Source organism: Urocitellus parryii, chromosome 9 (assembly GCF_045843805.1).
Source record: "Urocitellus parryii isolate mUroPar1 chromosome 9, mUroPar1.hap1, whole genome shotgun sequence".
Taxonomy (NCBI): Eukaryota; Metazoa; Chordata; class Mammalia; order Rodentia; family Sciuridae; genus Urocitellus; species Urocitellus parryii.
The window spans coordinates 34,421,580-34,435,077 of record NC_135539.1 but is presented as its reverse complement, the minus strand read 5'-3'; the positions used below and the strand labels follow the sequence as shown (position 1 = coordinate 34,435,077).

The 13,498-nt window shown below is 36.2% G+C and overlaps 1 protein-coding gene and 1 pseudogene across 1 annotated transcript in view; one reads left to right on the top strand and one right to left on the bottom strand.

The window, feature by feature from the left end:
- Positions 1-13,498, bottom strand: part of Sdk1 (sidekick cell adhesion molecule 1) — a 903,256-nt gene that overhangs the window by 815,508 nt on the left and 74,250 nt on the right. The window lies entirely within an intron of this gene.
- LOC113201480 (uncharacterized) lies at positions 7,903-8,506 on the top strand (annotated as a pseudogene).

Genomic DNA, 13,498 nt, shown 5'->3' with positions numbered 1-13,498 from the left:
AGGTATATATTACAGAATGCATTTTGACTCACTGAATACAACTGAAGCACAACTTTTCATTTCTATGGTTGTACATGATGTAACATTGCACCATATGTGCAGTCATACATGTACCTAGGGTAATTATGTCCATCTCATTCCACCACCTTTCCTGTCCCAATTCCTTTTTTTCTTTTTTAAGTATTAGTTGTGTATGGACCTTTCATTCTTTTTTACTCATTTAGTTATGCATGGTGCTGAGAATTGAACCCAGTGCCTCACACATGCTAGGAAAGTGCTCTACCACTGAGCCACAACCCCAGACCTGATATCTCATATTTTAAAATATAGTAATCATCCATAAGACTGACTTATTTCAGTTCTTCAGGTGAAAAGTGTAAAAATGTTTCCCTAAAAAACAAAACAAAAACACTATTTGCTGTGATCCTTTCAATGAGACCCATTTGTCCAAGAAGGACTTGTCTAATTATTTAAATTATTCAAATGATACTGGAATTTAATAGGCTCTATGTATCAAAGATGTTTGACAATCATTAACCTTTTAGGGCTACAGTAATTTGTGCAATTAACTTAGGGGAAATTATTTTTCTCGGTCACGTAATTAATTGTCCATGCCTTTTAAAAGAATTCTTGTACCTGAACTAAAAATTACATGAAAATATCAAGACCGTACAGTTTAAGATCAGATCCTCAATACAGACAGTGCAATTAGCCAGAAATTTTTTTAAGCCAGACAATTTTTAAGTGTCTCAAATTTGCGTGCAATCCAGCTGATAAATGACAACACAGAAGCCCACTCCCAAAAAAAGGCCAAAGTCCCTCCACAAGCTTTGTAAGTAACCAAACACTGAAATACGGCATTTTAAAAAATCTTTTTGAAGATTTTTGAATTGTTTTAAAAAAATCACCTATTTCTAAGTTCATAATTTTAATGATATTTTTAACTGAAATATAAGAATGTTTGAAAAGACTATTTCACTAGTAAAGTTAAAGTGAGTACATTGGCTATTATCTGTTGTTATTCACGATTTGGGGATGAAGTGAGGAGATAAGAGGGCATTCTTTCTGATTGATCACCAAAATAAGCTGCAAAATGAAAGCACCAGACTGATCATGAGACAACAAACATAATAAAACGGAAACCAGCCTGGAGTTGTGGCTCAGTTTTAGAGCATTTGCCTCACATGTGTGAGGCACTGTGTTTGATTCTCAGCACCACATATAAATAAAATAAAGGTCTATCAATAACTTTAAAAAAAAAAGACGTTTTAAAGAAAAAAACAAAAAAATGACAGAAACCTACTGAGTTAAAAAACAACCCACAGCAATCCCTTGGGAGACTAACACTCAATGATCAGATGTTATAGGGAATTAAAAAAAAAATCACATAAAAAACTACACTCCATGTCCTATGGAAATTCTACATCTATTGACAATATTTCCCTTCCCCTTCAAACCAGAGGAAGGCTATCTTTGCTTAACACAGCAGACAGGTTTATTCTCATCTGTCTCCTAAAGACAAAGCCCTCCTGTTATTTCTCCTATGGCTGCCACCAATTACAGAAGTCCCTTGTGTCCACACACCTGCCCTCCTCTCAGGGAATCAGAGGTGGGGTGCTTTGTCTTTCCTTCTAAGCTTATCCCTGGATCTTGACTCCCTCCACTTCCCTAGGGACTACAACCCTTCTATGATCTCCTTTCCCAACCATCTTCAAGGGCCCCCACCCTCCTCAAAATTAAGCTTTGTCTAGTATCACCTGCCTTTAAAAAAAAAAAAGAAAAGAAAGTCTTTTCTTGACCCCAGTTCACCTTTCTCCCTCACCACTCCATTGTGCTTGGCCTTGGTTAGGCTTTGAGAGTCATGTGTGTCCACTTTCACAACTTTAGATCTCTTTCACTCAGTAGCTAGGGCCACCACTGAAAATGCTTTTCTCCAAGGTCACCAAGGGCTTCCTCTACTAAAACTCAAGTTCATACCTCAGTTCCCAAAGGAATACATTTACCAGCATATAAGAAATATAAACTTTGCCTTCCTCTACCCGACTTATATACTCCACACCACTCTCCCAGTGCTGACACTGATCCCTCAATGTCATTCTTTCCTGGCACCCCTAAGAACACATATTCCTTTGCCTGTCCCTTCAAACCAAAAGTTTCTGAGGGTTCCTTCACAGATCCCCGTACTTTGTAAATATCTTTCGAGTAATCTTAACCACACTCTGGCTTCAATCACCTTCTATAAACCAGTAACTCCAGAGTTCTCAGAGTAAGTTGCCTAATCATACTCATTCCTTTATTAAAAGAACCCTGATTTTGTTTTGAACAGCACTGTGCTCTAGTTTAAAAACAGAAACATAAAAGCTTGATTTCTCTTATTTCCTTGCAGCTAAAGATGGCTCTGTGACACATTTCTGGCCATTGCAATGTCAATGGAAGTTTAACGGATGAAATTTCTGTGAAAGCTGTTTTCATTCATTATTTTCTTTGTTTTGTTTTGTTTACACAAAAAGGTACAAATCCAACTAGCACCCCCTTTGCCTAGGTGGTCCACAGGTATAATTTCTAGAAGAACAGCAGCCACTTTGTTATTTGAAGCCAAAGCCACACTATAAGGATGATAAGTCAACTGGTTCCTGATGATCTAAATACCATATATGAGCTGAACCTGAAAAAACTGAATGTAACATTTGCCTTAAGTTACTTAAGTTTAAGAAACATGAGACTAGCAAGAATTCTTGAGGATAAAGTAATTTTCTTCTATTGCACGGGCTTGGTTTTGCCACCAATCATATGCCATTCCAAGTACATAATATCTTTATAATACTGAAGTTGATATATCTAACAAGCTCTACATTTTTATATACTGTAAGCCAAGCCATAAAATAACACCACTTTAAAAACTTTTTCCAATTGTAATAATCCACCCTCATAGAAAAGCTTAAATTCAAATTAAAAGTTTAAAAGAATAAAAATTACTTTTTACCCCATCTTCCAAAAATATTTTTAGTACTGATACATCACCGCTTTACAGTATTTAATACATACATTGCATAATATGTAAATTTTAATGCTTTTCACATACTGTTGTTATAGAGTTTAATTAATTATTCTTTGAAGTGTCCCAGGTCAGGATGGCTCATCTAACTTTTTGTCTTACTCAGATCACATGAAAAAGGAAAAATCCATAACAATACTAAATATCCATCAGGAGTGATACTAGCAGGCAGGACCCTTCATCGTCTATAAGATTTTTTCATACCTTGTTCCCTCTGTTTGGAACACTCTTATCCCTGTTCATCATCACCTGGCCATTCTTTCACTTCCTTTATATCCCAGTCAACTGTCACTTGCCCAGGTAGACTTCCATGACAATCTCAGGTTTGCCTTTCATATGCCCCCACAGTGCAATGCCCATGCTTTGCATGTGTAAATGAAATTTTAATGCCTGTCTCCAGCACAAGATCATTCATGATCCACTTTATGACGGGCTATTTCTCTTCCTAATGCCCCCAGCACATCATCCTCCACAATCAAGTTACAGAACAGATATTATGAAATTCTGGTAAACTTTAAAATTCACAGGAACAATGTTGGCGACTCTAAAGAAGTACAAGGATACCAGGAACTTGTATCAGCTGAAAAGTCCCCCAGCAACAACTAAGAACAATATCATTATCAGTACAGCACAGGCTATGAGGAGTTAGCATGAGTCCTTGCCAAATGAAACTAAAGGCTACAAGAGCCAGGTTCCCCAGGAGTCCCTGCTTTCAGTTGACTCAGTCACTGCTCCAGCTAAGAGGTGGGAAGTCAGGGCAAGTGTGCAGCTTTCGGACAGAGGCATCCTAACATAGAAGACAACAGAGTCTCTTGCACAATGAAACAGCTAAATCAAGACCCTTTTCTACAGCCTGCTCCCCTTCTTCTCCCCTATAAAGTCATCTGAGGCTCATGGCCTGACTCGGAACCTGCATTAGATACCAGTGACAAGGAATTCTCATTGGAGCAGAGCAAATATACTTTGGTGGTCGATTCTTACCTATGAATGGGGAAAGAAATACAAGAAACAGCAAATATTTGAGGTAGACAAACAGAATGTAAGAGGTACCAAACTGAACAACCAGAAGATACATCAGAAGTTGGGATTTGGAGTAAAGATCCTGGATCTGAACCCAACTCTAACTTTAGCATTTTCCCCTGCACACGTACACTCTCCTAAACCCGAGGAGACAGGGAATACAGTGAGAAAGAAACCCTAAGATGAATAAACTCAAGGAGATAACACAGCTGTGGCAAAAAGAACAGGTCAGTAAAACGTAGGTATCTATTTCCCCTCCCACTCAAGTCTCCTGAACTGATGGGAGAGACTATTGCTTTTAACAAAAATTAAAGAATCCTGGGGCTGGGTTGTAGATCAGTAGAGGAGTGATTGTCTAGTGTATGTAAAGTGCTTGGTTTGATTCTCAGCACCACATATAAATAAATAAATAAAATAAAGGTCCAACAATTTAAAAAAAAAATTATAAACAAGTAAATAAAGAATTCTGGAACCTGAGAATGGTGCCATCAGCACCATTTTATGGAACACCTGGAGAACAGAAAGAATGTAAGGCAAAAATAGAAAGACAAAGCAATGGGTACTGAGGCCCCAAACAAAGACAAAGCCATTGCCAACATATCAAAGAGAAGCTGAGTCAACAACCACAGACAACACTGGTTTAGCAACACACAGATTAAAAATCAGTTTAGATAACTAGGCTAGTAAGTACAACCCTCTGCCCTCAACACAGAGATGAAAAAGAAACCCAAAGCAGATGATTTATCTGAGGAGAGCTCCAAATGTACATATTAGAACTTCAGAGGGAACAGAGAAAGAAAACTCCTAACTTCTATGAAAGACAGGCATAGAAGCCAGCAAAGGGCTGGAGAAAAAGAGCATTTCTGTCTGAGAATAAGACCATGATGCACCATATGACTGAGTTAATAAGTCCTTGCATTGCCAATATGGAGGGAAGTCAGTTTGCCGGCTGACTCCCCACCTATACAGCACGCTTCAAGGAAGCTTGCCAAGCACATGCCCCATGCTTTCCACAGAGCCTTAGGTAAACCCTCCCTTCTCAAGGACCACCACATAATTAAGGAGGAAACCTGCAATATTAATTAACCCAGTCCCTTCTTAAATATGAACAGTTAGCCAAGGACCATCAGTAGGTCCTGGAGAGGAATTTGTTAAGGGTGAGGGGAGGGGGGACTCTGGAAGAAACAGGACTCTTTCTAAACAAATGATTTAAAGTTTTTAAAAAAATTCTCCATTGGTATCCTCAGATATTTCAAGAGTTATTAAACACTTTACAAAAGAGAATCCTAGAAAAAATAATTTATCAGAAACAAAGTATTTCTGGAAGTTAAAAGCAACTGCCAGGGGGCTGGGGTTGTGGCTCAGTGGTAGCAAACTTGTCTGGCATATGTGAGGCACTGGGTTTGATCCTCACCACCACATAAAAATAAAATAAAAATATACAATAAAGGTACTGTGTTCATCTACAATTTAAAAATATTTTTTTAAAAAGCAACTGCCAAAATAAAATTTTCAAAGCAGGGTTGAATGTTAGAATGGATGGCAAAAAAGAGCTAGCAACATAGACGTTACTAATAGAGAAAAAAAATCAAAGATATGAAAAGTAAGAGTACACTGTTGCAAAGTAGAGGATTCAGAAATTCCACAGAAATTTCTTATTAGGAAAATAGAAAAAGAGGGGAAATCTTGAGAAAAAGGAGAAAATATGACCAGATCAACAAACTCTGGATTTCCTAATAATGTACCAATCCTCCTATCTGTGCCCAATTATTACTATGGGATAAATTTATATAAGTAGAGCACTCATTTTGAGAGCTGAGACTGCCTGGAAATCATATGAATCTACATTTCCACCCACATTTTATAACCTTCTTGCCAATTCAAAATTCTGTTTAACATCTGTCAATCTGATAGGTAAAATGTGAACTTTCATTATTTTTAATTACATTGCTTAGATAACTACTGTTCATGCATTTACTCATATTTCTACTCTGTGAATTACCAGTTCCCGCCATTGGCCATTGTATCTACAGTGTCTTATTGATTTTTCAAGTTCTTAATAGCTCAAAGATATTTGCCTTTTGTAACACAGATTGCTCACGTTTTCCTGATCTGTGGTTTGTCTTTATACTTGTTTATGAGGTTCCTGTGTCATAAAAAAATATTCTAAATTGTACTTTTTGATTCAATTGCATAATTATAAAAGCAGAAAGTCATCTTTCACCTTTAAAGTATTAAAATTTTCAGCCTTTCTTCCAGCAAGGCTTTTGATCCATCTGGAACTTCCTAAATGCAAAGAGGAGAGTAATAATGCAACTTTTCTCTCCAAATACTACCAAGATGTTCCAACACCATTTCTTGAACAAGGCAATCAGTTTCTTACTGCTATGTAACAAATCAATCCAAAGCTCAAGATGAGAGTAAACCTCTCTCTCAAGTCTCCATGGGTCAGGAATCTGGAAGTTTAATTCCACAGTTTTGGTCTGGTTACATTTCATGAGGTTGTAGACAAGATATCTCACTGAGCTGCAGTTTCTAAAGGCTTCACCAAAACTGGAGATCTACTTCCAAGATGGCATTCACATGGTTAACAAGTGGATGTTGGCTGGCTAATACCTCATTTTCTCTCCATGTGGACCTCCCCTAGGGTTCCTGGGTGTTCTCCTAACACAATAACTGGCTTTTTCCAGAGCGAACAATCCAAAAAAGCACGGAGGTTGCAAAGTCTTTTATGAATAAGCTTGGAAGTCATACACTATCATTTTCATGCTATCCTACTGGTTACATAATGAGTTAATGTGAGACAGGTCTATACAAGAATGAAAATTATAGGAAGCAAAGGTTATTAAAAGCCATCTTTAAATTAAACTCATTTAATTTAAAATAAAACATTTTGGACATACACTCAACCCCCATATATACATTGGTTTAATTCTAGATTTTATTTTCTGTCTACTCCTAAGCTAGTATTATATTTAATATTTATAGTTTTATATACAGAGATGAAAAATTGTGCTCTATATGTGTAATAAGAATTGTAATGCATTCTACTGCTGTCGTGTATTAAAAAAATAAAATCAATAAAAGTTTAAAAAAATTATAGTTTTATCATAAGTTCCTTATGTATAAAGATAAGTTTGTCTTCATTGGTGTTCATTTTCCAAGTTTTTCTAAAAACCAAAATATTTATTCTTGCAAATGAATTTCAAATTAACTTTATTATATGTGGGAGACTACAGACTGACTAGCAGGGGATTTTGACAGATACTATGTAAGGAAAATGCTGATACAGCACCATTAAACGTATAACATTATGGTACTCAAAATACTTTATTAAATGATTGCACATTCACCAAGAAATATTTAGTAAATGTCTTATGTTGCATATTCAATCAGATATGTTGGATATACAACGGTAAACTAAGGAGACACAGTTCCTATCCTTTAATGGAATAACAAGCTGAACTGTAAAGAGACTGCATAAAATACATGATCACATGACACAGGGTTTAAACCAATGAGCATAACAAAGGGAGTTAGTTGATTATGAAAAGTCATACAAGGACTCTCTTCAGTACTCCTTAATCTGAGACCTGAAGGATGAATAACAATTGAATAGGTTGGGTGGGGTTGGGGGCAGTAATTACAAATATAGAACATATACAATTATAGCTTTTGTAAAAGTCCTGAAGTGGTAAAGAACTTACCTTTTTCAAAGCAATGAAAAAGGACAGTAAAGATATACCATAGGGAAGGTGATTGGTGGAGCAGGAGCCTGGGACATGAGGTGGGAGTCGCTAGTGCTTCAGAGATCCTGGGAAAGCGAAATGGAGGGGTGCATGTCTAACCTGATGGTCTGCAACCTGGTCTACAGCGGGAAGCTGGAGGAGACGAAGGAGAGCATCCTGGCCGATAAATCACTGGCTACTAGAATTGACCAGGACAGCAGAACTGCATAGCACTGGGCATGTTCAGCCAGACATACTGAAATTGTTGAGTTCTTGCTGCAACTTGGAGTGCCAGTGAATGATAAAGATCATGCAGGCTGGTCTCCTCTTCATATTTCTGCTTCTGCTGGCCAGGATGAAATTGTAAAAGCATTCCTGGGAAAAGGTGCGCAAGTGAATGCCATCAATCAAAATGGCTGTACTCCCCTACATTATGCAGCTCCAAAACCAGGCAAGAGATTGCTGTCATGTAGAAGGTGGGGCTAATCCAGATGCTAAGGATCATTATGAGGCTACAGCAATGCACTGGGAAGCAGCCAAGGACACTTAGCCTGTAAGGAGGAGAGAATAGAAGAAGCAAAGCTGCTGGTGTCCCAAGGAGAAGTATATACATTGAGAATAAGGAAAAAAAAAAAAAAAGACACCCCTGCAAGTGGCCAAAGGTGGCCTGGGTTTAATACTCAAGAGAATGGTCCAAGGTTAAGCAGCTTGGATATATTCTTTCTTTGTATATTTTGTTGTCCCAGGGTTCCAGAACCTAAGGCACTTGTTCACAGAATATCACACCTTCAAAATTGTGTGAATGTGTTGTATTATTCCTGCTGAGGTACTTGTTCTAAGCTTACAACTTGCTTTTTAGGCATCTGAATAACTGTTGAGATTGTACTGTTGTCCTGTGTTCTTCTGTATTAAATTTTGATTAATTCTCAGTGATTCTGTGGCTGTTGTGGGTCTTCATCACCCTCTAGTATACCTTCTCTTCCCTGCTGAAGCAGAAGAATCCCAATAGCAAACAGACCAGTTTTTCTGTCAGATGTTTCTAGGTGGATTTTGTTATGTTCCTCTATTGAGTTGAAATACTACTTGTTTTTCAAGCTCACTCAGAAGCCTATGCCAAATATTTGTTTTTTCAACTGGTGAGGATTAATTTATTTTTGTTGTAGGAGGAATACTGATATACTTTAGTGGACCAAATTTTAAGTTGGTGGGTATATCAATAACTCTATGTACCCATACATCTTTCTGATAAGCTGTTTTCCTCCAAAACAAGATGTATTGTATTTAAAAAGGAAATGTTAAAGTACCTGTATTGGTTCACCATGTATTAAAAAGAATATCAAGCTGTTCAAGTGATATATAACCAAAAGGTATTTTGATTTGTATTTCAGGAACTAAAAAAATAAAATATTGAAAGAAAAAAATATATATACCATAGAGAAATTGGGGAGACATAAGTACAGTGGCCAAGGACATAGGAAGGAGGAAGATCCCAGAGTGTGCCTCAGATAGACCATGGGGATCTTCCAGAGGAAAAGGCAGAATGCACTGCCTCCAGGGTTTTAATTGGCTAAGAGGCTAAAACAAAGCAGTTAAACTCTCCAAAGACAGAGCAAAGATGAAGGCTGAAAGCCAAGGAAGAAAAACAACCTTTTTATTAAGCTTAGTAGCTGATGACAATCTTTCAGATTGTCTTCTGTCAGGAGGAGTCTCAAGTCTTCCAAAAAGTTGTCAGGTGCCAAGTAGAAAAAAATAACATCAGTTAAGCGAGGGAGCCTTGTTACTAAGGGAATGACTTGAAGCAATAGTCCCGATACTAGACACGGATCATCTTCCCATCACCCAGCCCTCCAATTACAAATCATACAATGCTGTGAATCCAAAGACCTCCACTACTCCAACTACCTTTGGTATCAGAACATCAAGTTGTAAAAAATGCACAATTTAGATTGGGATTACATTGAATTTAGAAACCAAAATTGATATTTTACAAAGTTGAGTATTCTTATGTAAAAATAAGATAGTACTTCAGGTTTTCAAGTCTTTATGCCTCTTTAAAATACTGCAGTTTTCTTAACATAAATCATATGTTAAGAAATGTTACAAAGTTTACTTCAAGCTTTTTGATTTGAAATGACGAATGAGGTCTCCTCTATTATTGATTATAAATGGTTATTGTTGATGTGTACAAGAGTATTGCATTATGTGAAAATTTTGTTCACTTTTATTTTTCCGATTGTATTTTCAAATTTCACTAATTCTGCTTCCTCTTTTTTGTCATTTACTATATATTTCCAAGGTTAAATAACAACATGTCACACTTCCAAACCAAAAAATATTAAAATGGCACCGATAACCATATTTGGGAATTTGAAGTAAACGTTTCTAGGGCTTCAGCATAAAAAAATATTGACTGTTAATTTAAGACACATCTGACTGTGTTAAGATGGGAAGTACTCTTCAGTCCTTATGTTATTACTTAGAGGTTTTCTTTTTAAAAGGAACAAATATTAAATTTTATTGAATAACTTCCTAACATTTATCGAGACTTATGAGTTTTCCCTTCATTCACTTGTTCCTAACTTGAATGATATAAAATTACTTCACACTGCTCAATCATTGATAATACTAAATAGAATATATTCTAATTTTTTAAAATCAATTCTTGGGCTGGGGATGTGGCTCAAGCAGTAAAGCGCTCGCCTGGCAAGCGCCGGGCGCTGGGTTCAATCCTCAGCACCATGTAAAAATAAAGATGTTGTGTCCACCAAAAACCAAAAAATAAATATTAAAAAATTTTCCCTCTTTAAAAAAAAATCAATTCTAATTTTTTTTGCTGGATTCTAGTTTAAAAATGTTAAGTTTCAACATCAAAATTCTTAAGTTTTTTCCCCTGTTATGTTCTTATATTTTTAAATTAGAAATACAATAAAAATATTAGTTTCTGAAATGTTAGAATTTAGATCTATATTTTAAAATAAAATCCATCACTTTCACACATTTGCAATTCTGCCAGGACAGCCTACAATGTACAGTCCTACACCACAGACTATTTCCCTAGCCTAGCTCTTTGTCATTGTGTATCACTTAATATTGTACTGAGGAACAAGTAACAAAAATTCCACTTTGATAACAGACTGATCATCCCCACATAAAGATACAGCCAGAGGAAGAACCATTTCCAGGTTCCTTAGACCAGAGGTCCAAGATTTTCTTTAGAACCCAGGTAGTTCCCCCACCCCACTCTGCCATTTTCAGAGCATGAAATTTGTCCTCATATTAGCCCTCTTCCTAGCTTCAAATTGGTTTAGGACGCAACTGTGTCCTGAAGCACAGCGGTTTTCAATTTTGACTAAGTTAAATTTATCAAGTTTTTCTTTTATCATTTTTTCCATATCATTTCTAAGAAAGTACTTACTTAACCCCAGGTTTACCTTTAAAAGTTCTGTCATTTCAACTCTTAAATTTAGGTCTGTAATATATCATGAGTTAATTTTTGTATAGGGTATAAGGTACAGTTCCTTTTTTTTTGCATTTGGATATACAATTACTCTATCACCACCTGTTAAAAAGACTTTCTTTCCCACTGAATAGTCAACAGTGCAATGACAATTTCTTTCCCATTAGTTAGCTCTTAAATCTAGGAGCCCAAACCATGGAGCTGAGGATGGAATGGATTCCTGACAAAATCAGGAAGCTTTATAGGAAGAAAGCAAGGGCTAATGGAAGCTAGTAAGACAACCAACAATGTGGCAAAGGGTTAAAAAAATAAATAAAAACAAAACACTGCTATGTCTGTTAGGAATAATTTAAGTTAGCACAGGTATGATCTTCATTTACCAAGAAAAATTCTGGGCCTGTGTGTTGCAGGGAAACAGTGAGCAATTTATATTTTTCTAGAAAAGTAGCTACTTTGTTTCAAATTCATGGTCACATATATTTTTTCATTCCTTATTTTCTATGTTGTTTGCCCTGTAAGATTACCCAAAATCTTACTTAAAATATTGCAATTTTTCCCCAAAGAAAAGTCCTTAGATTTATCAGCTGTACTGTTAATGGTTTTGTGCATATTTCTTTATTTACCTTTAATAGTATTCCTTATGATTTCTTTTACTTGTTAATGTCTAATCTGCAATGCTTGACTTTTATTCCCTTTTTCTTAAAAAATCAGTATCTAGGGGCTGGGGATGTGGCTCAAGCGGTAGCGCGCTCGCCTGGCGTTTGTGGGGCCCGGGTTCGATCCTCAGCACCACATACCAACAAAGATGTTGTGTCTGCCGAGAACTAAAAAATAAATATTAAAAATTCTCTCTCTCTCTCTTTCTCTCCTCTCTCTCTCTTTAAAAAAAAAAATCAGTATCTAAACATAATAATTTTCTCTAATTTGCTTCTTTAATCACATCTCAGTGTTAATATGTATTCTACTACAAAATTCTTTCTAGAAAATTTATAATTGCAGTTTTGCATATGTCTTTTACCCAATCAAGAATTACTTAGGAAATGACTTGGGAGATATGAAAATCATAAAAAATCAGATTTTATGCCTATGTAATATTTTTGAAATTTCACTACTGTCAGAGAATAAATTTTGCATCATTTTTAGTTTGTTCAAATTTTAGATTATTTATGGCCTAGAATAAAAACAAAATTTCCTGTGGCCTTAGAAAGAAGGTGTTTGCAGGGTACAAGTCTCAATGTATTTCCCTTCAGTCATCCTTAATATTAGGGGATTTACAATCTCTATTATCTTTCCCCACTGTGTCACTTCATCTGTCAAAGAGAGATAGTGTCTCATTACTCTTACTTTGCATTCCCAATAATGTTTACTATGATGTAGCTTATAAAAATTCATGGTATTTACTGTGGCTTATGCCTTTTGTCTTCATAGTTTCCAACACACACACACACACACACACACACACACACACACACGCACTTTGTTGTTTTTATAGTACTGGGGATTGAACTCAGGACCTCGCACATGCCAGGCAAAACACTCTACACTGAGATATATATTCCAATCCATTTCAATTTTTGAGACAAGGCCACACTAAATTACCCAAGCTGGCCTAGAACTTCCAGTTCTCCTGCCTCAGGTTCCCAAGTTATAGGCCACCATGCCCAACTTTGTCCAATTTTAATGCTTTATTTTAGAATACTCACATTCTTTGTTTGCATTTATCAATTTCTTTAAGCCTTTGAGTCATTTTATTTGGAAGTGCCTTTCATGAAAGATGTATAGTTAGATTTTTTTTTTGTTTTAATGAGTGGGCTTTTAATTCTCTAACTGTAATTCAGGATGCATTTTCCTTTGGATGACCCGATTTCCTGATCAGTTAAGTTAAAATAGCCTACCCTGTACTGCTAACCACTAATCATAAGATATGACACATAAATATATACCAATTTCCCTAAAGGTCAGGAGATAGTAAGACTTCATGCCACCCTCTTCCTTCAAAATCTGAGAAATAAGCTAAAATCCAAGAGTGATCTCTATCACAAATGAAAAACATGAATTTAAGTAACTTTTTAAAGGATGGATAGAACATGTTTACTCATTAAATAGTACATTAGTAAAGTAGTTGAAAACAGTTCTGGGCCACAGGCTTATACACATCAGGCATTTTTTAATAGATGAGATGCCTGAGATAAACCTAATTTGTGTTCTTTTACAGGCAACCTGTTTTACCTCCTGGGG